We start from the raw sequence: 26,634 nt of genomic DNA, 5'->3' as shown, positions 1-26,634 counted from the left end.
GTCTTTATATACTTAAAAATCGTTTTGGAATAAAGATTGTTTTTTACACTGTTGCACTGTTTGTTTATTTGTTTATTTAACATCACTTATTGGGGTCACCAGTTTGAATTTCAAACCTACTGGCAGGATTGCACAAGCTGGAAGTGAACCGGCAACCTTTTTGCTATTAGCTGGTAGAGCTAACCTCTACTCCATTAATTCTCATCTTTAACCTCAGTACAAATCACTATATCATCCGCATGCATCAATTTATGGTTATTTTAAGTGTTGTGTTGCACAGACTTACATCTTAAAGCTCAAGTTTAACTCATTCTATTATAATTGCATTTATTTGCTTCTACAATTTCACACAGAAAGAATCTACCTGCATTGAACGTCACACTAAAGCTATGCTAACATATTACTTACACATGCCCCGATTTCATTTTTTTTTTAAAAGAAAATATCTTTAAAATGTTCCTCCTGCGGAGATTCTTTCATCATCATAATAGCTATATCCAGAAACAGCTGTTCACACTGCCCTATACGAAGGTCTCCAGAGACATATTTCTAATTTGGCTTCCACTTCGTATTTAATCGAGCATGACGATACGAAATGCCTTCTGACAACAGCCATGGCCTGAGGAAAGAGCTCTGGATCGCACACGTATACACACAGAGACACACACACGTACACCTGAGCAGCTTCATAACATCGAGTTATGCATTTGAGTGGACGGACTGTGTCAGGTAAATGGAAACTGTACTGTACTGTAACAGTAGAATCAAGCAAATGGGTTCGTTTTGAGAAACTTGAAAAAAAAAAAAAAGTTGTAACTCATTATAATGTGTCATCGTTGTTTTTTTGTTTTTATTGGAAAACAGTTACTATGAAGGCACAAGTCTATTAATTATACCATACTGCTGTTCCAAACATCAACACCAGGGGGAACTATTATTCTGGAAAATAAAGTCTATATGGTCTAGACACAAGTGGGTACTGACCCAGATTGGGAAGTGACATCCCACACTGTGGTTAGTTTATTTATTTTAAAAGCAGCATGTACTCAACATGACCTGGTTCCTTCTTTATTCATGTCTAAACTCATTAACGCTAATAGTACTTTACTGCCACCAGTCGAGAGGGATTTGGAAGCCGTCGCTGTACAATTTTAGCTACATATACTTGTCTTTAAACATCTGTGGAGAGAACATCCGCAGTGATCTGACCTTGTTTTGATTCTCAGACCTTCCTTTAACCAGACCAAACTAAAATATTAACCGTACATTTACAGTGAATCTGAAGTCAGAGAAGTTGTTGAAACATCCTTTTGGAAAATCCACTTAACATCATGAATGAAGTAACTGTGAATGGTTTGATAAATAATTGATGCCACTGGTGTGTCTGCAGCCAAGAAGGCAGAAATAAAGTCTTTTTGAAGACATTTTCAGCGAAGGAACTGATATCGTGCGAACTTAGTGTGGTCGAGTGCGTCACGCTGTTATCATGAATACCATGAATTATTCGATGTTGGACAAACTGTAATGAACACAATGTGGTGAAATAATTGAACATGGATCAGGTTTTTTTTTTTTACGGCTCCAAAAACAGGTTAAAAACTATAACTTTATACTTAACTTTCTGTTCAGTGCATCCACTATTGAGTCATGGAACAATCAACATACATCAAATATAATATTGTAAGTCAAGTTAATTCAATATTTGGTCTTTTTCTAATGTATATTAAAGGTAGACACATTATTAAAGCAACAATATGTAACAATTGGACTTTTAAGGAATCTGCAATGATATGTTAAACTTTGAACAATCATGTAAATAGCAAAAGATTTCTCCACCTTTTATTTTAATTAAACTTTTCACTACGTAACTCTGTCTGGACAACAAAATGTGATGTAGCTCTTGAAAATGTACAAGAGCTATGTAGCAATGAAGGTTCCGTAACACTATATGTATTTTTAACTGTGTATTGCATTTGATTGTTCAAGTACTTTGTGACCCTGGTCTAGAAAGGCGCTTTACAAATAACTATAACTTACTTATTTATTTACTTACTTACTTACTATACTGTAATTACCCTGTTCTGACACAGGTGGATCCAGAATGTACTTTTCAATCTTACACACTGTCCCTTTAAAGCAATTATTTGCGATTTGAAGTCGAGCGACGTCAGTGGACTAAAGTGGTAATTGTTTAGCCCGACAGGAGACCACATTTCCCATGAGCACTCGCTGAACGTCGCAAAAGTCGGCATGTCCTGGTTTGCAGCAGATGAGGTAATGAATCAGATTATGGATAATGAAATATGATATGCATTATGACGGCTTTGTAAATAACATAACTTTAACTTTGTATTTGTACCGTAATGTGTAATCACAAGTTTTATGAAAATATTTTAGTACAAAATATTAAGGTACCCAAACCACCCAGAGCTGCTTTAAGATGAAAACCATCTATCAAACTCTTGATGACTGAATCCAGACCACTTAGTCGATTGTGGCCCACAATAGTTCAAGTATTTATTATTACAGAGTTGCTTAAACAAATATACATGATTTCGTCAACTCATAATTTAGATAAATCCTCATTTGCTATTTTTGCTCAAAATTTAATTTTCATCATGAATAGACATGTTGTTTATTGCAACAGAAAATGTGTCGATATATACCCAAAATAATTTGGTAATTTCCATCCATTCATCCGTCCCTCCATCTGTTCGTCCATCCATCCATCCATCCATCCATCCATCCATCCATCCATCCATCCATCCATCCATCCATCCATCCATCCATCCATCCATCCATCCATCCATCCATCCATCCATCCATCCATCCATCCATCCATCCATCCATCCATCCATCCATCCATCCATCCATCCATCCATCCATCCATCCATCCATCCATCCATCCATCCATCCATCCATCCATCCATCCATCCATCCATCCATCCATCCATCCATCCATCCATCCATCCATCCATCCATCCATCCATCCATCCATTCATCCATTCATCTATTCATCCATCCATTCATCTATCCATCTATCCATCTATCAAAGAAACTATATAACTATATGTTGCAGAGCAATGCACACTTGTGGAAATTGTAAGATAAACCAAAATGAAAGTAGGTGTACACACACATATGCAACAACAAAATAAACAACAGAAAAGAAAACTCTAAGCGAGAGACTTAACAACTTCACCATCATAGGAGTTTGGCTGCAGGAGCGTGTTTGAACACTGGTTCCAGCTGAACAATCAAGATTAATTTTGGTGTGTGTTTATCTTAGTTTATAGCTTATGTTTATGTGTCGGTTTACACCTTTTGATAATGCTCCTACATTGACTATGATGTTCCTGCAATAGTATTGCTTTATATATATATATATATATATATATAGAAATTACACAGAGATTTTCGGCCCACCGGGTCACCAGGACCCAGAGATAACACAATGGTTTAATGTTCATGTATTTATTTTAATTGTTTTTTTTTTTTTAATGTATTTATGGATGTTTGTTTGGATGTGTTATTGCAGCTGTTATTTCTAACAACTACAGAAAATGAGAGCTTGCACTTGAACCCCTTCACACAGTCAGAGCCCCCTCACCAACACGGCTGGCTGTACAGATGGTGGCACTGAGTGACGCCAGAGGCCAGAAGAAGCGCTCTGACCAGCCACACACACTCACAGAACGTACACATGTCAAAGTGCACACATGCATGCATAAGCGCTGGAGACTGGAGCCACACATGCGCCTCTGAACACAAGTCAACACAAACAGCGGCAAATCCCTCTTCGTCTTTTGTGCATCGATTCAGTCCAACTGCATTCAAAAGAGAACAGTTTGACATAAGTGTGTGTCTGTTTGTGTGTGTGTGTGTTTGCTATATACTGTCTCTGGTCTCTTCAATCTTTAAACCATTTACAGTTTGCAGCGATACACAGCTCTTCCATTATCGATGGCTTCGGAGAGTTGTGTATTAGTACGTGGACCAGGAGGGATCCTAACTCGAAGAAAAAAGAACATATCTTTGTTGACCAGAAAGAGTGTGTGCACGTCTTGAGCTGGGACATGCATCTTAAAAAAATATGAATGCATTGTATGTGTTCATAATTAATAGGTACAGGCTTATGAATGATGCTCACATGCTGTGAGAGCTTTTCCTTCTCCTCGTCTGTCCACTCTGGTTCTAGAAGCTTCAGTCCAGGAGGAGGGACGTGCAGCAAGCAAATGATGGGGAGAAAAAAAGTCAGAGGAAAAGATGGAATATGGGAGGATGAGATGGCGTTGTGAAGGAAAAGCAAAGGGCGACTAAGGAGAGGAGATGGTGGGGGAAAGATAGAGGTGCTAAAGGAAAAAATAAAGAGCGGGAGAGGAGGAGCGAAGGGGGAGTGAGGAAAACGAGGGAGAGACGGGGAGGAGGAGGGATGCTGCATTTTGGTGATAACACCAACTGCAAGTGCAGGCGCGAGGATGGAAATAACCGGCAGACATTTGGAGAGTTGCTGCACGTTGAGCAGTGAAGGACGGAGTTGAACTCAGGTACCTTTTAATTGTTACATTTCAATCCGTCAACACGTCCACTCATCCTTCCAAGCATCCTTCACTTCCACTTGTGAGCTCCTCCTCTTACTTCACTCCATATCCATCACACAATCATCTCTCCATTCCACCCACACATACACAACAATTCCTCCTCCCACTTATCTTCCTCCTCCCTTTCTATCTGCTGTCACTGATCCTGGAGGAGGTTTTTTTTTTTCTTTTTTATTCATGTCCCTCTTTCCTTGGATTCCATCAGATTCCTCTTACCTCCGAGGATGGGAGGGATGGAGAAGGGACTCCGAGGAGAGGAAACCATCTGAATTAAGTCAGGTATTCCTTTAAACAACTTTGAAGAAACACCTGGATGAATGCGAAGTCACTTGTTTCTCTCTTCAGGTGGATATTCTCCCACTTCCTGTCTTTTAATTGGAAACTACCTTTAACAAATTCCTGTTTTTGGACCAGAACTGGGATTTAAAGGGATTATTGGAACATATATTTATTGGGAAAACTCATAGAAAGGGAGGAAATAAGAAGACTCGGAGGCAAGAAGTCGGATTACTTTTTTCTGTGCATTTTTGGTGGAAGAAGATATTAGTGGCAGAAAGAGAGGAAATAAAGGGGACATCGCTGGAGAAACCAGTAGCAGCCAGGGAGGTGAAGTGAGTCAGCTCGCTGTAGGGAGGCGTGGAAGATTGAAGGGTGGATTCTGAAGTGGGAAGTTGGAAGGTTGAATGAAGGTTCACTGGGAGGATTCTGAAGTCCCCCCTCAATAGGGTTTTGATCGAAAAAACACTGAAGATAAATTAGGAAATCTCTGAATACACACAGAGTGGGTTTAAAATCGTAATAAGGGACATTTGAGGGAATTCATGGCGACAGCGACATGGGAACGGTGAGAGCACCACTGCGAGATATTCCTCTTAAATATTCATGCTGACAGTCTACAGTGGGAAACCTCTGAACCTCGTTCAACAGGAAATACAAATCCTTAAAAGACTGGCATCAGCTTGATGCTCACAGATTTGACAATCAATCATCAGTTTCTTAAGACAATGGATTTTTCGACAATTTTTACCCGATTCTTGGCTTGAGGTTGCAACGGCCACGATGACAAGGCAGGTCTTGGAACATCTGAGAGTGTGATGATCACAGGAATCGTCGCGGAGCTATCCTGTGCCGGCCAAAGATATATGTGTGTCAAGTGAAGCCAGCTGTGTCTGAGAGTGTATTGTCAAAGCTCAGCCTTGAGGTGTGTGTGATGTGCCGTACGAGTGTGAGTCGCCAGTTTTCTCCCCGCAAGCGACAGAGCTGGACCTGAACAGCGGCGGCGAGAGGGGGGACAGGGAGGGGGGTGAGGATCGGCCAAGAAAAGTGAGAGCCACCGGCAGCCGAGAGGATCCTCCGAAACAACCAACATGCTTGGATAGCAAGAAAAAAGAGCTGAGTTTCTGGCTGCGCCCCTGGTGCAATGTGTGGTGAGTACACGTTTCATACGTACTGCTCTCAAGACACGACTGTTCATTTCGTCATTCAAGGAAATGAAACGTCGATCAGCTCTTGGCACCTCGATTCATACCACTTTTCTTTGGTCAATGTGGCTTATTCTTGTCTACTGGTGCTAAAGCTAAGCTAAATTCATTGTGGCAACACAAGATTGTTGGTATTTTTTTGCAAGATAAATTTAAATTTCATTTTTGTATTCTCTCGGCCATCGGTGTAGCATCTAAAGATTTTTACGTATTTGGATCTTGTTTGGGTAACAGCCATGTTTTTCCAAAGGGAATTCCACTCGTCTTTATTTGTCAAATATATACATTCCTAGGACTTGGGGTCAACCATTTCTCTTTAAAGTTTGTTCCTTCTGTGGCTTCTTTGTGGTGAAAAAAAAACACACCTTGTCATTTCCAATTCAAATGTCCATTCCAGTCTCATTAGTTAGTTAATTTATTTGTGTTGATTCTTTGAATCGACGTGGTTTTTGCCTCTCAGATGTGTCACCAACTGATTCATAGATTACAACTGGGTTGATCTGATAATGATGAGTTGAATCGTACATTATTAGTCAAGATGTGGAAGAGTTAACTCAAGCTTGGGGAAACACAGTCGTGTGTCAGAAGCAGCCGTCAAGATGACATGGAGACCAGTTAATTCGTTCCGGCAACCACTATTGGGTAGCTGGAAGTGTTGGCGTATAAAATGCGCACAAACAATGTTTTGGTTGATTGACGGCCTCATGGATCTAATAATCTCGCGGGCGGTTATCGTTCTTTTAACGAGTGGACTGTGTGATCACAGCAGGGTCTGGGTAATGTGCCCTGACGTGAGTCATCATGCCAGGATTACAATGATGTCATGTACTATCAGTGATGTCACTCACAAAACAACAACATGTAAAAGCCAAAGCGTAACGGGTTGGTAACACTGTGGAACTGGCATGAATCCTATTCTTACATAGTATAAGGTTATTTATCAAGCATTTTTTGCCCTATATTCATTCATTTTCATTCATCAGAGTCGATCCCAGTTTCTTCGGGCGAGAGGCGAGGGACACCCTGAACAGGACGCCAGTCTGTTTAAGGACACAGAACCATTCACACACACACTCACATCTAGGGACAATTCCTAATCAACCTCTGTATGTTTTTGGACCGTTGGAGGAAAACCAGAAACCTAAACATGTTTCAAGATAAGTTAATGTATCAGGGGCAACAAGTACATTTGTTATACATAACTTATACTACAATATATAATTGTTGTAATAGAAATGACAGTTATGGTTGTATATGTATATTTTTTATTGATGGTGATATTTAAATATTCACTATGTTATAACACTTGAATAAACAGATCTAATATTTTTAGAACAATGCACTGTTTTTTGTTGAACAATGAATAAATAGTACAAGAAGGTTCCTATTGTACATGAAATGTTCTCCCAGAACACGTTTGTAGTGTCGGCTGATAATTAATGGGCGACAACATGTTAATTTGAACACAAGAATAACAACATCATTAGCATTACAATAGTTACGCATGTATTAAATATCATTTAGCATAAGATTTGCAACAAACCCCATATTAGCATCTTCTATACCTGCTCCTTTACATACGCGTATACAGTATCTATAGTCCTTTGATGTAACACATTCTTACATGTGTACTCGTCTCTTCTCCCTCCTCACACACCCACTTACACTATCCCCTAATCTAGGCGCACACATGCACACACACACTCACACACACACACATAGACACTCTGGCTGTGGCTGAGGTGAAGTGACAGCCGCTTCATGGCCGCTGGCCTCGTTATTCCAGAAGCCTCGGCCAGTCGAGCTCATAATGAGGCTGTGGAATGTTCTAGTGTCAACGGAATCTGCTTCTCACATCATCGCAGTGAATATTGTGAGAAGCAGAGCAAACTGAGACGAACAGGTACACACAGGAGAAGTCGTGTATCAGTGTGGAAAACCACTTTTTTTTTCATCCCTTGCATGGATATTGAAAGATTAGAAAAGCTCGCCTTGTTGTGTTCTCCAAGTGTCTAATCGATGAGCGCTATTGTTATCACTGAAGCTACAAGATCAATATCACTTTAAGTGAGTCACTGACACCATCTATCTTCATCGGGTTCATTCTTACTCTCACTGATCATTTCTTCATCTTCTGATTAAAAAAACAACGTCTAGATTTTCTTTGAAATAGTTAACTGTTTTGCATAGTGCTGCTTAATTGAAATCTCATTTTGTGGTTTAAAAATGTATTACACATTTGAAGGTTAATATGAGATGAATATTAAGCGTTAACATTTGAAAATACTACATTTAGACTCACTCAGGGTTGTCCAACCTTTTTTTCCCTAAGAGGTACAAGTTTCATGAAGCAGAGGCCAAATATGAACATTGATATTACAGTTTTTTTGTGCAGGAAGTCAAAATAAAAGCTCCTATATCTTCAAACATTTATCCACCAAAAATGAAGAATTTCTTCGCGTACTGGCAGCAAAAGCTTTTTCAGTATTTTTGGAATACGATTTGAACACAGCTTCACTTTTTGGTGTTTAATCCAGTCATGGAAAAGCTTTCGTTTTATTTTCAGAATTTAACATGTTATTGGTCTAATAATGCAGTGAAATTTTCCAAGCAGCACTTTGGAAAAGATACCATTGGATCCATTCTATAATGGTTGCTTCCGAAAGTCTTTTCTATTTTGTCCGAGAAGTCCCAATAACTTTTAATCATTCAGTCTACTTCTATGCCACTTAATCCTTTTGGGGGGTGACGGGGGAGCTGGAGCTATCCCGGGTTTTCTTCGGGCGAGACGTGACGAACACCCTGGACAGGACGCCAGTCAGTCACAGGACACACAAAGACAGACAACCATTCACACACACAATCATACCTCTGTCAATTCCCCCAAGTTCCCAATCAATCTCTGTATGTTTTTGGACTGTGGGAGGAAATTGGAGTGCCAACACGGGGAGAACATACATACTTCACACAGAAAGGTCACAAGTTGCATCCCTCCGGAAACCGGCAACCTACTCGTTTTAATACTCTAGTGATTCAAAATGCTTTCAATAACGATAGAACAACGTTATAGTTGTCAAAACAAACAGTTTTGTTCCAGAAACAGAGAGAGGAATCGACATATGCAGGCCTTGAATTTTAAATCTCACGTTACATCGCACGGATTCCAGATTTTTGATCATTCGGGTCCTGCTTGCTCTGGAAGACATCCACCGAACCAGAGTCTCCTCGGGGAAGGATTCGAGTCAGAGGTCGTTGCCAATCCAGTGGTCCTTTAACGCGTTTCTTCTTCTCTGTTAATTAGTGTGCCAATTAAATCCTGGAAGCCGCCGAGCCAATGATCTGCAAGGTTCAGTATTCCCACCGGAATGTTGACCAGCGGTCCGTTTAATGCATTCCGTTGCTTTTCCCCCGGAAATGATTTCATTCAGAGCCTTGCTGATCAGTCAGAAAACTAATATTCAACACATACAGGGGTCAATCAAAGAAGCCAACGTCTGGTCCACTTTAATGAAAGTGTCTGGAAAAGGTTAAGGAGTTAATTATAGTGATATTGAGTACATGTTTAAGCAAGGTCATGAGTCCTGAAAGATCCATATAGAATTAGTTATGTAACATGAAATCTCTATAAATATTTCGCTCAACATTCTCTTTTATAAAAACATGTTAACCTTTAACATAAAACCTCCTACTGCTTACCAAAACACAAGGAGATGTAACTCAAACGACATGATGAGACATTCTAATGATTTATTTATTTTAGCAGTTAGATATTGTCCGTAGATGGCGCAAATGGGACAAATGAATGTTTTTTTAACTGTACAATATCACCTTAATGCTATACTCGCTAGCTTACCTTGTCAACAGGAGTGCTAGTTTATTTACGTGTATTTGGGTAATCGTGAGGTCATTCTCCATTAAATAGATTATATTATAAGATTATTGAAGAATAAATAAAGCAGTTTATGTTTTGTTGTTGCTCACAACATAACAAGCCTACAATGCAACTTTAAAGGTCAACTAATATGTTGATTTAAATCTTAAATAGTTGTTGGACTCTATTGTACTCATCAGTATTTGTCTGTTTGTACAAAACCCTCTTTTCACTGAAGTATTTACATTAGAAAATGTGCTTAAGCCACGCCCACTGAAAACGTTTACATTTTCTGGAGATTAAATCTTGTTTCTAGAGCAAACACATGCTCTCTGTTGTTATTGGTAAAGCATCAAGCTTTGTCACCGCACGTCGTCAATCCTGGAAGTCTCTGCCTCCAAGGGACTCATTGTATAAACAAAGCGGGGTGTAAATACAGTTGCCTGGAGGAGGAGTGAAGCCATTATTACAACATGATGGACTCTGCTCTCGTAACCTCTTATTCGCAGAGATTTCAGATGCCTGAGTTGGGTTTTTACATCAGTTGCCCTTTAAGAGTTCAGGACCTGCAATGCTGTGAAATGTTAAAGGCATGGTGGTTAGTCACCTTTGTGACTAATGTGTTTAAAAGCTATGCAATGAATCAGCAGGATACTGTCATAGAGTCAAGAGAAAGGAAACCAAATGAAATGTTCCCTTTAAAGAGATGCCCAGACAGATAAAAAAAGAGGTTTGGGACCAGATAACCAACCATGAGAACAGAAACTTCTAGTTTTCTCTGGACTGTGAGTATCTGGCCAGGAGGAGGTCCAGGAGCAGACCCAGAAAGATGCAGACAATGTTGACCCGGACACGACTCTTTGTTTACAGATTTCTGGGCCGCCCTAATCTCAGATAAGCAAGCGATGGATGGTTCTCACAATGGAGAAGGATAGACAAGTGATATATAGATAAATATATAATTAACTCTAGCCTATTTAGAAGCGCTGTGAACTCACTCTGCACTATCAGCGAGTAGAAGCTGAGACTGAGAAGATTTGTAAGATTAAAACGGGCTGCAATTGTCACTTCACCCAGTGTGTATGCCGCACTGCAGATGGACCGACCGATGGGAATTCATATCACACCTTAACATGAATTGATTTGACAGTGAAATAAGCAGAGCAGATATATCAACCAATTACAGCGGCTATTATGCATGAGCTTCATGTGGCCGGCCAAATTGCTTCGCGGCAATGGGAGGGGAGCTTGTGTGTACCACCAGTGCTGCGTTTACCGACATGATAGAAAGTGGAAAATGATATTAACAGGGTTTTTGTCAGCAAAGACGGAATATGATATGAACGATTTTGCAAGAGAATGAATTCATTTTCAACACATTTACATCAACATATTTACAGTGATGTGTGTGTGGTTAACCAGCTATAACTAGGGAAGGTTCAACGATTAAGACAATTCCAGGCTCAATGTGATATTGAATTTCATTTTTTTCAATTAAGAAAAATGATTTTTTGTGTTCATGGTTAATTACATATGCTGTATAGGATTTTCATTTCCACTCATAATTTTTCTTTTTATATAGTTTTTTCCCCCTATTATAAAAAGAAAATAAACCAATTTCACCCCCTTTACAACATTGAATGGTTTGGCTTCACATAATTCTTCATATTAACTTTATTTTAATTACAATTTATGACAATCTTTGTAATATTCCCTTATTGTATTGCCTCTGTAAAAGTGTAGTATATTCATAACTTAAGTGGTGGTTTCTGTTTCTACTTTGCTTTTCTTAGTCCATAATATTTCAAATTCAATTTTGACGCTGGAACTACTGACCGTTTATGTCATCAATGGTGAAAACTCATTACAAGAACTACCGTTTACATAATTGTAGTCTCAGCTTGGCTTGGGTCATTTTGCAGGAAAACAAAAAAGAGAAAACGATATATGGGAAGAGAAAGAGGTCGACATTGGCACTCCACTATAAAAAAAAAAGGAAAATGTATTAATCCATATAGAAAGAGTTTGCAGGACCAATAATGAAGTTTTTTTATTTGGAGGAAAATTCTAATTCGCCATTGATACATATTTTGTAAAGGTCATAAAGAAAATACAGATTTTTTGCATCATAAAATGTCCAGCATCCTGATCTCTTGTTTTCCAGCAATCTGACCGAGTGCTGCAGTGGCTGAATTAATCTAAATTGACTTTGTGCTCCAGCAGCTTTTTAAGATGTGCCAGTAGAGGAGAGGGCGCGAGGAGGGGAAGTACATATTTGGACTAGAACCACATTGTTTTGATGCATCATGGCATTATTTCTTATTTCTTTTGGCTGGAAGGTAAAACAATTGTGTCTACTCGAGTGGAAATAAATCTAGCTTGTGTATTATTTTTCCCCCTCATTTTAAGGCGAACCCTCCAGCACTTACACACACATAAAAAATATAAAAATCCCTATTAGTCCATATTTTTATATAAATATATATTTAAATCAATATTTTTATTTTCTCATTTAGCAATAAATAGGTTTGACTTCTTTCATTCACCACTTTTATTTACCACTTCTGACACCAACTGTAGCAGAGAAGCAGGTCTGTGCGAACATTGTGGGGGTGTTAAAGTCAAAGTATATACATGTATATATGTATATACTTTGAAAAACGGTACTGATGGGTTGATGAGGCCTCATGTAACAGCTGACGATGTATCATGATACAGTGTCTTCATTTTGAAAGACCACTTAATGCCTTATCAGTTTGAAAATGATGCCAGGTTTTATGGAATTAGTAGATCAAATTTAAAGATAATAAATCAGAGAGTGACATCTAGTGACCTTTTAAAATTATGACTCTGTATCATGATACCTTACCAGCTGTTTCATGAAGCTTCATCAAACATTACTAGCAAGTGGGATTATTTAAAGAACAACATTCATATTGAGATTTATCCCCATACAATGTCATAGTATTTATTGGAAGAATGACACAATAAACATATATAAATAATGGGATATTAATAAGCTGTATTTTCTCTGTTTATTTTAGGCGTCGCACCCTGTGGCGGGGGGGTTCTGTGATGGTAACCATGATCCCAGGCGGCCACTATGTCTGCAGCGCTCACTCCAGAGAGGACGACTCCGGGAACGACAGGGAGGAGAGGATTCTAGCCGTGCTCGGCATCATCGGAACCATCCTTAACCTTCTGGTGGTGATATTCGTCTACATCTACACCTCAGTCACATGAGGAGAAAGAAAAAAACAGGTTCCTTGGACGTTCCCTGAAACAACTTCCACCTCATTAACGATTCGACGAAGTGGAGGGTTTGATTCCTCTGTGAGACGTGAGGTTCAATGACAGAGTGTACTTACCTGGATCTTATAAAATCCCTGATGACAGCTGGGGAAACAAAACTTCTCAATCTTTGAGGGTATTTCAAATGGACATTTGATACTGAACGGAGAGAAAATTCACTGCCAGAATTTAATGTTGTTGCACAAATAAGGTCAATTTCCAGTTTTAAATCTGACATGTATTGACTTAAACCTTTTTTTAAATGGAACTTACTTGTCCTCATTTGAGCACACCGGAGGAGAGATTCCTGGCAGTGCTGGGTGTCATCGGCATACTGCTTAACCTCCTTCTGCTAGTCTTTGTCTACATCTACACTGCCATCTGATGATTTATTTTGGATTTTAAAAAAGTATTTAAATTGTTTAAATCATGACAAATAATCTGAAGTAGTGTACATTAGCAATTATCTGCAGTAATATTTCTTCTGTGTAGTCGTGATGCTGCTGCCTGAGAGAGAATATGATGGAAGTGGATAGAAGTGATGAGTCAGCGCGGACAAGAGCTCATCATAAAAGCAGGGACCAATCTGTTGTGGGGTTTGACGACAAAGTAATGGGCTTTTCCCCGACGCCATGTGTCTCCGACTGGATCACCACAACAAGCTCGGAGCAGCACGAGAGAGTGCAAAAAGTGGAACTGACACAATGTCACACAAAGCAAATCAGCGTACTGTTGCGGCGTGTCACAGAAGCAGACGAAGAAATTGAGCAGAACCAGCGGGGATTGCCTGGAAAAAAAGGACAAAAGGCCTCCGAACGAGGCTCCGCCATCTGCCTCGGAAATCACGAAGGCACAAAATACTGCCCGAGATTGGATAACAGCGTTTCCGGCGGAACCACATGTCACCGCGGATATTATTCCGGGTGCAGTGCATCCAACGGAGAAGCCAAACTAAGTGCAGTTGAGAGGCGAGGAGGAGGCGAGGGTCTGAATCTGCACTTCATTCTCATCATCCTCTTCTCCACCAACAAGCTAACGCCAGAGAAGACATAGCACTGAAAACCCAAATTGTTCCACCGAGCACAAAACTTTTCTACTCACACGCACACATGCGAGCAAGGATTGAAGCCCAGTGGAGGAACATCCACAGAACAAACCACTGCTCGTACTGTAATGAAACAAGCGTTGCCATTTGTATCTCTTCGTTAGGTTGTGAGTTTATCGTTCTAGCGCAGCGTGTTTGACTTAAAGCTCAATTTAATTTCTAATATTTTAAACTGTTTATATTCCTGTGTTTGTTGGGGGAGGAGGAGGGTACTTTTAACACAACCAAACAAAGACATTTATAAAGAAATATATGTTTTTAAATGTTATCATTCGACAGGAAGTTGTTTGGGTTGTTGCAAAGTGATGTTTGGACCCAGATGTAGCATGTCTTGATTATATTCGGAATCTCTTCAGGTATTTATAAAGTGGAAGTTTTGATATGAAATCCGTTATTTTCTCTAATGGAACGGAAGCCAGTGTTGATAATTTCAGGTTGGACTACTTGAAGATCAAATTTTATGCAGGTTCCTTCTCGTAGGATTATATTTAGATTAAATGATTCACAACATTTTATAGAGTTGTTTGCAAACCTTCAAAGGGAGTGATATTGTCGCCAATGTATAGGAAAGAGTTTAAGGAAGCTTTGATGAAGCCAAATTATTATCTTTCTATATTTCCTGTTCATGAACTTTATTGATTGACTTCTTTCTCCATCTGAACATTTTTTTATTTGACATTTAGCCTTCCTGTCTACCGTCTACACTGTAGAAAATGGATGCAATGTGAGTGAACTATCTTTTTAAATGAGCAATACGTAATATTAAATATTTGTTTCTTGTGTTAGACCAGTGTAATTGCAATCTCAGCGCATTCGATTAGAAAAGCAACAGGAAGGCCCCCATAGTACTTAAGCCATTATAAAAATAAATGCAATCGCTGTCGTCGAAGACTATGATAAAGTAATAGTTTAAGTCTCAGTATTGACACTTTAAAATGACATCATCACAGAACAAAACTATAATTTATATGTTTACATTGTGCCGCTTTTGGAGCTTCATTTTCAGTTCTATAGTGCAGTTGTCCCCAACCTCTTTTTTACCAGTTTAATGAAGGCATTATTTTCACGACTAAACCCTTAAAAAAAAGAAGTTAAGAGCGTGAAAATACATCTCCCCATAACTCCATCTCGGCAGGAGTCCCACGATGGTCCCATATAGACTTTGTGTTATACATACTTCACTACTTGCTTTTTTGTGGGTAAACTTGAACGAAATATCGTCTCTACATGTAAGAAGATGCATTCTTACATGACTTTATATGAGAAAAGCATTTAATACAAAATTAAAAGCCATTTAAGACAGTGATAATAAACATTAAATCAACAAAAATTTAATTATTTTGTTTTTCTCTGTTGCCCTTTAACAAATGCAACATGGGCCGGTACTGGTCCCCAACCCATCGGTTGAGGATCACTGCTTTAGTTTTATGTCAATAAGTGGTTGGAGTTATAAATATAAAAATGACATTTGAAGATAAAATGGCTTAGTTTACAGTGAAAATGGTTCCAAAGTCTGGATGATATCACACAAAAAGGTTTTGGTACCAACTCTCAGCCCTCTATGTTACAGATATAGAAGTTTAAACCGTTTTAATGTCATGTTAAGCTATTGCGTTTGGTCACTAAATTTTGCAAGTACACACACTCATCCACCCCCCTTACTCGCACAGATTTTATTTTAACACCATATCGCAGCAACTATCAAGGGATTCTGCGTCAGTGTGCTGGCATTTGCACATTTAGTCCCTGTCACATCCGGTTACTGTAGACAAAAGACGGGCCCGCCGAAATTGACTCTGAGTACCAGAACGAGCTACCTCGAGAAAGCCAGATGTGAGCTGAGCCGTCAGACAGCGACGCAAGAAACCTGAAATCACATTCCACTGCAAGAATCTGGTCCAGTTTAGACTTACAAAGACAAAACAAACCATATACTGTACTTAAAAAGATTAAAACTATTTTTGATGCTGTGATAGGACTGTCAAAATAAAGTGCGACATATCGTTTGTTTGTTTTTTAATTTAAACCACTGTCCTTAAAAATGACTGATGTACCTGTGAAACGTGTTCTACTGTTATTCTGCATGAAGTCTTTTTTTATTTTGGGGGTTGAGACCAGCTTATAAAAGACAGACTAAGTGCCAAGCAGACCAATGACAGCAAAAAAGCCCAGAGGGCAAGTCCTTGCCATCTGCTGTCCTTCTAGCCACCTCCTCGATGAACACCCGCTCGCACACGTGCACACAAAATATATGTTGGGGAGATTCAACACTGAATATTAGAAACTATATTTCAATTCATCTTAGTCTTTTGAATGGAGAATCTAAATAGAGAGGAGAAATAAAATTAATTCTAAAGCACAGATAAAAAGAAGAATTTTCATCATATTTTCATATTCCTTCACAACCTGATGTGACAACTTAAAATGTTTTTTAATTGATGTTACATGAATTGCGTGAGATGGTAGTGATTGTCTGATGAAGCTTCATGAAGCAGTGTCATTATTATTAGAGTCCACTAGATGGCGGTCTCTATTTTCCTTTGTTTTGACCAACTATCCTAATGAAACATAATTTTTAAAACTGATGGCGCCACCTACTGACCTTTAAACAACATGACACAGCTTCATGAAGCTTCATAAGCACATCACTTTGAGATTGCATTTTGGCAACATGCAGAGAGAATCAAGCTGATCAGAAATTCTTAGAAAGAAGACTTTTCTCTTGTGACACATTAAGATCTGCTTAAACCATTGATTAAAAAATGATGTTACGATTTGTGTGGGGGACATTTTAATCTACATTATTATCTGTATCAGGCTCATGTTTCTGTTTATGAAGGAGCTACGGATGGAGTTGAAAACATTCCTGCACAACTGCTGATACGTTTCTTTGTCGTGCTGACTTATGTATAAATCCTGTATATTACTAGTACTGCCAATAAAACTGAACTCATCACAGTTTGAAGAGTTTTCATGTATGACTGCAAACACTTTCACAACAGTTCATCACAACATTACAGTATATCAGTATAGTATAGTATCTTATGCACTGAAATCAAGTCCGAATAAAGGCTTACAAAGAAATCGTTGATTCATTGTTGCCTGCAGATGCAGCTCAGGTACTAAGTTCTCTCGTCTATTAGTTCCTTCGGTGCAACACAAAGGATAGTAGGACAAGTACATGTGTGAATTATGGATGATGGTTGGATTGTAGTTTGCTGCTGCAGGTTCACATTGTTCTTTCTGACTTCCATCTATATTCAGTGGGAAACATGTTAAATGTATCCACCTATCTTGAATTTATTTTGTTTATATATATATATATATATATATATATACAGTATATATATATATATATATATATATATATATGTGTGTGTGTGTGTGTGTCCATGTGTGTGTGTCTATCGGGTAAGGAGGCACAAGTGGAGCAGAAAAAATCCAATCGAAATCAAATCCATACAATATTTAATACATGTTAAATAAGTGTAATTTCCATAGAACCATAATTTGCCTAAAATGAGTCTCTCTTCTCTCTAAAAATAAACTTTTGAGGTTATTTGTTTTTTTTTCGAAATGAATTTTCATTTATATGTTTGTCATTTCTGTTAAATCATTTCAATTAAATTTCCTGCTTGTAAGACACTTTTTAAAGCAAAACCACGTTACTGACTTATCCATGCTAGACCGGGTATTTAAGTCTTGTATAGTATGTAGTGAAGCGCTTAATAATGATTTCATCTTCAAAATGTAGATTTTTGCGATCTATAATGATATTGTTTAGATACTTGATTCAAAAAGTAAAAGAAGAAAAGAAATGTGACGTATGACAATATGGGAGAATTCGTAGATATTGCCTCTGCCAAGGAGGTCATTGTTCACTCACTGTTTGCAAAAAGAAAAAGAAGGTTTTGAAGGTGTTTTAAATACATTATAAGCAAATTTTGATAATACAGTGATGATTCGTTTATTTTGGTTGTGTTCTATAGTTTCACCAGGTTTAGGAAAGTATCGAAGGAACCGAAGACTTAACTTAACATGTGTGAAATATTATTGAAAGGTCTTACAAATGTTTAGTTGCATCCATAACGTGATCCACAAATGTGTGAATGGATTTACAAATGTGTACTTTTAAATATATTTGCACAAATCTCTAAACAAGTGCAAGTCGGGAATCACACACAAGGTCTGAAACAAACACAGCTTTCAAAAGCTTTCCTGCCACGGTCACAAAGACACGAACTGATGGGTATAATAAAGGTCCAAGATCTATTTAAGACACACTTAAATCAACACATTAGTTGAACTTTAAGTATCAGGTCTTAAACAGGGGAGCAAACATCTGACAAATTTTGGTAGAGAGCCATCAACACTGCATTTGGTGAATCATTTTTATAGTTGTTCGGTGATCCATTTCACAGAGGATTCTCTTTCCTTGCAATCATTTTCTGTTCTGTCCAACTGTAAAATATTTCACGGAATTGTGACAGTATTGACTTAATAATAATAGCCCCATTATTATCCTTCTTTGGCAAAACTGAGCATTGCTTTGTAGGTTCGAAGCAAAAAAGATCTGGTCTTTTGCTGTTTCCCATGTTTTTTTTTCCTTCATAAAAGTTCCCCTTCTTGTCTTCCATTATTATTCTACGATAGATTAGCCCTGCAATGTACTTCTTATCTGCAGATGTGCCAAAAAGCTTTGATAAATACAAAATTATATCTAAAAAAAATGTATCTCATGACTTCTGTCTCTCCTTGGATACTTTATGTTTTATAAAATCAGAAATACATGATTTAAAATAACAGGCAGTAGGATTTTTCCACATGAACATGTGTCAAGCATTGTGTTAATCATTTAATTCAGCAAATAGACATTTTTCAATTGTGTTTGAAAAAGAAAAGAAACCCATGAGAAGAATAAGTCTCATTAGTGTTTTCTAAAATTTTGTACAATGTACAAAAGAATGCACTGTACAGCTGGAAACATTTAAGTGTATAAACGTAAATAACATGTCTGATATAAACCAGGACAGCAATTTCTGATACTTAATAGTCAGTAGCAACTTATATGTAAACTTTCAGCTGTTTAAATTTAACCAAGATAAAAATAACATGAAAATGTAATGAAATATTGGACGCATAAAGTATGCGTGATGTTCAGCCATTCAGTACCTGGAAAGTGAGTACATTGAAGTTCCTAAGGTCAACATGGACACATGAGGCATATTGAATTTGTATGAAATAAAATAAAATAAAGATGGAAACACGACAGTAATAAAGTTTTTGATCTAAACCGGGACAATACTTTCTAATGCTGAACAGTAAATACTAACTAACTAATATCACGCATTATATATTTTTATCCAGTGTTCTGCGGTCATCTGCCTTGTAAAAGCCAGAGTGGGTCCACACTTGGAAACCTGCGAGTTGGTCTTTTATCAGTATTTTCAGTATGTTGTGTATTACTTCTACAGTTCTTCTTCTGGTGTTGTTTCAATTGTCTTCTTCACTGACTGCTCCTTCTGATTTCCAGAATTAGCGCCCCCATAACAGGACATAAGAGATGAAGTACTTACAGTGACGTCAGGGTTAATCTGTAATATGTGTTGTAATAAAATGTTGTTATATGGCGCCAGTGTATTAATTGCGACAAAGAGCAGAGAACGCCATTTTTTCCCACCTCTAGTTTGTAAGATTAAAGTAGAATCTTTGGGAATTCTAATCAGTTGATAACTATCGTAAACCAGGTTATATGTAGGTTTCTCTAGAGTTCCTTTCCCCCTTACTAGATGAGTGAGGACCCTGGTTGGCTGACACTGCCCGGTGACTTTCAAAAGTCGAAACATAGACATTTGATAGATTTCACATGGAACGTTTCAATGCACAAAGCTAATTTCCGGTTGAGCGTCGGTGCAGATGCGTTGGCAGACCTGTGCTGCTGTGTGCAGCGATGCTCATCCAGCCAGATAAACTAACAGCGTGTCCTCAGGCGCCCCGCGAGACAACCAATGATCTGGCTAATATGGGTGGCTGCCCTCCAACCACACAACAAACACACAAGCCCTCTTAAGCCCACTATAGTATCCGTCTTAGATATGCAACTAGTCCTGGGTGAATTCATAACCTCCCACTTCCTGTTCCTCCTGACCCTCTAATCGCTCTTCACCAGAAGCATTAACGTGCCTCCCTCTGTGCCGCGGCCCACTGTTTGCTGAGATCCTATTTTAGTCTGTGGTTAGTTTGCCAGATCAAGCATGAAGCCGATCCCTGGCTCTCAGCCTCCAGCCACTGTCATCAAAACAAGGAAAGATGCTTTACGTAAACAGTAATGAAATGTCCTACTTGCCTGTTGAGTGTAACGATTCCCTCAGAAGTTCAGTCAGCCTTGAAGAAAAATGCATATTGAGTCACTATTTTGCTCATAGTTATTCCTTTGAAGCTTCTTAGTGCTGCTTGTCTTCAGATACATTATTTATTATAAAGAGGCTTCAGCCTAAGGTGTGGTTTTTCAACCCTGTCTTACAATAACTCCCATTATGTTTGAGTTTGTTTCCTTTCTTATAGTAAAATATAATCAAAAGTAGTGTATTAGAGGGATATAATTTACCATCAATAATTATGTATTTCAAGTTATTGCGTGTTAAGCAATTATTCAATCATTTAAAAAGTTTTCCTTAATTAATAAAGTTGCTTCGAAAAGTTTCTTATAGAATACTTTTTTAAAATACTTATTATTTTTATTAATACATTTTAGTACAATAAAACAACACAACTGTGAACCTAAAATCATGTGGGATTCCCTCCATCGAAGTAACAAAAAAATAATATTTTCTTCCTCCTTAAGTTATAGTTGCAGAAGAGGCAAGTAATAGGTCAGTTGTTTTCAAAACTCAAATGATTTTTGCAGACTTCTGTAAAGTATGTTGCTGAATTAACAATAAAGCTAAACATTATAGTCAATATATTTTTGTTAGTAATCTTTTTTGTGATTATTTCTTATTATAAATGGGCAGCAATGGTTAGATGCCACACAAGTGAAGGATAATACCTTGAAAACAAATCATATATCCAGATGTAATCACAGAAAACCTCAGAAATCTAATGATTTTCTTAAGAAATTCATTTAAATCATCAACGTTTTTAGTTATTTTGTTTGAAATAAAAAGTCTAATCAATCTCTGCACTGGCTAGACCTTACCTCATACAGTATGTCTTACAGAAACAACTTTAATGTCTGAATAAATGTAGCTCTTATGCAGTAAATGTAGTCTTCTCTAGAATGCACTTTATACTCCATTAAATGTAAATACGCTCTTTGAATTAATGAAGCTTTCTTACGGCTCTGACAAAAAGACAGAAGGAAGAGATCCCCCTTTGCAAAACACAGCAAACGCTTCAAATATATATAAATCAACTTTCAGAGTGTGTTTCCTCACTTTTACATTCATTAATACTAATTTTTTGTCAAACATTGCAGGCTTTACCTCATGTTTGCTACCTCACATTTTTGAGATCTTACCTTTTTTAGTAGCAGAATCTCCCATGGAAACATGTCCATTTCCTGCTCTCTAGCAATTGCTACCAGCTACTTCATAACAGGCACAAACAGCCAGGTTGACACAGAAAATCTGAAGATCAAGGTAAAGGAAAATGGTTAAAATGAATATTCATAAGATACAAAACTGTGAAGAATGTTTTAAATTAAAAATGCAAAGGCCATTTAATTCAGTATTCTCCTACTGACCCGTTCTCGTAGGAGAACTCACATTTCCCTGATCCTTAAAACTCTTCACTGGATGCCAGTTTCTTTCAGGATTCATTTTTTAAATTCTGGTACTTACTTTTAGATCTATTCATGGTCAGGTTCTGATCTTATCCAGCCTTACACCCCAGCTCGGGCTCCGAGGTCTGTGGATCAGAATCTACTGAAAAAGTAGATGTTTCCGAAAATGGTTCTCGTTCCGCCCGCAGACATAAACAAGAATACCAACATAAACACTCCATTAGGTCATTGTTTCCTTTCTCTGAATCATCAGTTTTTTTTGTAGCACTTCTTCAAAAACCCCGCGGCTGAGACAGCAGAACACTCACAGGGATTGTCCGCAATAATCGACAACATGTTTGTCTCGTGAGTGAAGCTTAGCTAAAACTTTGTCTCTCCAATTCCCCTCAGTGATTCCCATGTCCCTGAGGTCTCATTATATCGCGGTGCCAAGAAAGTTTCCGGTCAATTGATTCATCACATGCTTACGTCCTCTTGGCCCCGATATGTTTGCTGAACAAACACTCGATGCTCACAACGACTTCGGACGGCGGAATTAGGGTTATGAGTAACACGCCTCGAGGAGACATTTTCACAAACACGTTTACTGACAGAACAAACATTACATCATTGACCTAATTACGGCCAATTATAGTTCTCCTTTATTTAACGCCGGTCTATGGAGGACAAGTGTCAGAAGCCGTGACCTCGTAAACGTTCCCACCTCTGACCTTTACCCTTCTCTGTAAGTGGATAGCAACATCTCTGCCTGTCGGAATCATTGGTTGGACTATTTTTGCCTAATTTTGGAACGCTTCAGAATTAACAAAAAAAAGGTAAAGCTCAGATGGTCGAGTGGTTTGCTTGTGGCCTGAGAGGTTGTGGGTTCAATCCAAGCTCCGGACGAGATTATGCCGTTGTGTCCTTGGGCAAGACACTTTACCCTGATTGCTCCTGATGGTTGAGCTGGTGCGCTGCGTGGCAGCCTACTCCCATCAGTGTGTGTTGTGAATGGGTGAATGGGTAACTTAGTGCAAAGTGCTTTTGGTGCTGAAGAAGCATAGAAGAACAATATATAAGTTAGAGCCATTTACCATTTACTATAAGTTTGGATGAAAGCAACAATATGTATCGTTGAAAAGATTGTTTCTGGCTCCCACAAGCATCAGAAAAATATGGTAATATCACTTGCATTTGCTTACAAAATTAGATAAAGCTCGTTTTTTGTTTGTTTTATTTTCCTATTACGTTCAAAAGGTCTCTCTGAACTTTTGCCATATTTAAACACTACATCCGAGCCACTGCTTTAATTCAAGAAAATATGAAAAATAAAATGTCAAACCTATGTATTGGAGCTTGAATAGTAAACAGGTTGCATCAAAAATGACTTTAATTTGCTTGTTGGATCTTACTACAAAGACAGGTATCGTTAAGCATTGATTGAGTACTTTTTCCAATGCATGAATGCCTTCAGTGTAAAATTCAATGTTTATAAAAAATTCAATCTAAAAATATATATTCATTGTTTACATTTCATTTTTAAAAGAAGCGCAAGATCAATTCCTCATCACTTGCGCGATCGTTCTCGGGTGACTGTTTATTTTATTTGAGCACCATCACGTATGTTACTCACTCCTACTTCCTGTGACCTTTGCATGACGTCACAGTGGGACCTGAAGCTAAATTGCTTCTCCTTGGTTGCCCGCATGTAAACACTGAACTTTTTATACCACTACTTTACCTTGATTTGATTAAAAACATTGAATAAAAAAAATGAAACTAGACGGCCAAAGTATAGCAGTGCTTGAAATTTGATGGTTTTCCAAATTCAAAGTCTGATTTTATGCTGAAAGAATTCGCTTTTAGACTCCATTTACTTCAACACACTGACCTTAAAACTATGATAATCATTTACTTTTGGATCAAAAGAATTACAAGGTATTGACCGGAGGTTTGGAATTGTCTCCGCAGTCGGAGATGTGTTCCTGAAATGCAAGGCCACAGGTAGAGTCTGTAGTGTCTGTGAGTGTCACATGACCACCAAACCTCTTCATAGCAGTGGCTCAGAGACTGTATTTTCATAAGTATTTTTAAGGTATAAGGAGGATAAATCAGGAAACTGACAAAAGAAAATTCTCAATTTGTAAAGAAATTCACATGCTGCTTAGCTTATGGCCGTAGTGAATTAGATTCTACAACATTGCAGTTACACTGTTCAGACACTGGAGGGAGCAAATGTTTTCAATCTTATGTATTAATGCTTAATTAACCCATTATTAAACTCATTATTGTCATTATGTTGTTCATCTGTGTCACAGTTACAGAAAACTACATTCTACAAATATATTGAATTATTTTCGCTTAATTTTACTTTAACACTTTTGCTCTGTATTTAAAAATAATATTGTCAAATAAAACGTTGTTTTTCTGTTCACATTACAATGGTGTCTTGAAGTTGCAGCATTTAGCTGTCAATTTGAAGGACCAAAGGCCCGAAAACAAGTGTGTTTGAGGTATCCCTTGTGTTGTCTCTGGGTCAGGGGGAATGACCTCCCTGGCTTCCATAAGTACATATGCAGTGGTGGGTTTACCTTTATCGAGAAGCAACACAAGGGATAAAACAAACACATTTATTTTCAGGCCTCTGTGTTCACTTATTGTCCACGTATCCTGGGTTTAACTTTGCTTCCTCACAGTTGGACATGAACACATCCTGACTGGATGACAAGGATCCTCCCTTTTGGTCTATTTTTCTCTACTCTGAGTCTCTAAAATATGTTAAACCTCAGTCTTAATATTCTTTGAAAGAATTGTTCAAAATCCAAGTTCTTGTGAAGAAGTTTAAAATTAGGGAGACGAGCAATCTTGTCTAAATAGAGTTATTTTTAAACACATTCACGCGCTAATAGAGCTGAAAATTTGGCATGAGGCATTATACAAGGGCCTCAGCCCTCGCAAAGTAACATTAACCACGAGAGACTTAGAGTTGCTCAAGCCAGTACACATGACCCAGCACAAAAATAGTGTCCCGACAGCTGAGCAGCTGCTTGGACCTATGTGACATTTTACATTTGAGCCATTAGAAACGCTCCAAATCAACATCCGTCCATTACTTCTGCTCATCGGACACTGCCTGCATTTACATTCATCAACTTTTTCAATCCAAGGGAGAAAACTTTTCTCGCCATCATCTGGATTTTTTTTCTCTTGCAAATAACTGTTGTTCACCAAAGAAATGGAGTTTACTGCTTCGACAGAAGATGCAGCTGAAAGGGGGAGGACAAACAGCAGGGTAATCTTTCATTTTCATGAAAAAACTGACTATAAAATTTAGATAAACTATATTTGAATACATTATTTATATTTATCATAACATTTCAAATATATTCACTAAACCAGTGATTGTAATTTGAATCTGACATTCATTTTTATAAAAGAAAAAAAAAGACTAAAAATAATTTTAAAATATTTTATATGTGTACATTATAAAACAAATTCCACCACGTTGACAATAAACCATGGTTTATATCACAATATAAGTTAAACGTGTCCAAATAACTTTTGGAGAACGTACAATCTAAATATAGTCACACTTCAAGGTTTTCGTTTTCGTTTAAAGTTATTAAATAGTTTCAAAGTTCCAATGTCTTAAAATAGCGGAAGGAAAAATGCGTTTTCTAATGTCGCGCTCTAGTGGCGGAAGTAGTCATTACAACAAGCGTTCTCTAATATTTACTAAACTGTTGTTTTTACGTTATTTTGATATTGACGTAATCGTTCCTTTGTCATTAATATTTTTGTTTTTAGGTGAACTTTATTGACCAGATAATGTTTTTATTTATTTGATGTTAGTATAAAGTTAAAGGAGTAACATAAACAAACAATAGATTCTTCTTCATGAGTTTTCTGTTATATTTTATATTTATTGATATATTCCTGCAAGTGAATATTCTAATGTTTATAAAACGTTTGATTAAACTTATTTATTTAATTCAGTTCAGAGAGAGAAATGGAGAACCAAATTATACTATTTCAGCTAAAATAAAATAAAAAAATATTTATTTTAACCTATCTATTGTCGTCTATTTCACAGGAGGACGTGCCGGACAGTGTGATTGCTGAAACATCCTCGTGTACCAATCTGGAACATGACGAGATTTTAGGGCTCATTGGAATTATATCCACATTCATGAACATTTTAGTAATGATCTTTATCTACATCCACTTTCACGTCTGACTCATCTGCTATTAAGTTTCAACATCTTGTTCTATATTGTAATCAAATGCAAGGGGAAGCAAAAGCATCTTTGTCATTATCCAAACCGCTGATTTTTTTTTTTTCCTGGAAAGATTTTTTAAGAGCGTTGATTGTAATTATTTATGTCTTGAAGAACATGTTTTGTTTGGCAATTTAGTGTTTTAACTGTATTTTAAATAATTCTATTTATTGTAATTTGGAAACTTGAATAAATTATATCTTTTAAATCTCTTAATAAAGACTCATTTATTCCTCAATTGTACAA

At 37.6% G+C, this 26,634-nt stretch overlaps 1 pseudogene across 1 annotated transcript; it reads left to right on the top strand.

The window, feature by feature from the left end:
* Positions 1-4,471: 4,471 nt before the first annotated feature.
* LOC148075763 (protein TUNAR pseudogene) lies at positions 4,472-17,320 on the top strand (annotated as a pseudogene). The gene is made up of 4 exons (XR_015711874.1): positions 4,472-4,547; positions 4,807-4,880; positions 4,947-6,028; positions 12,998-17,320. The product of XR_015711874.1 is annotated as a protein TUNAR pseudogene (transcript).
* The last annotated feature ends 9,314 nt before the right edge of the window (positions 17,321-26,634 follow it).

This window comes from Callionymus lyra, chromosome 7 (assembly GCF_982586985.1).
Source record: "Callionymus lyra chromosome 7, fCalLyr1.hap1.1, whole genome shotgun sequence".
Taxonomy (NCBI): Eukaryota; Metazoa; Chordata; class Actinopteri; order Syngnathiformes; family Callionymidae; genus Callionymus; species Callionymus lyra.
Note: the sequence above shows the minus strand (reverse complement) of the source record. Positions and strands in the feature narration are given on the sequence as shown.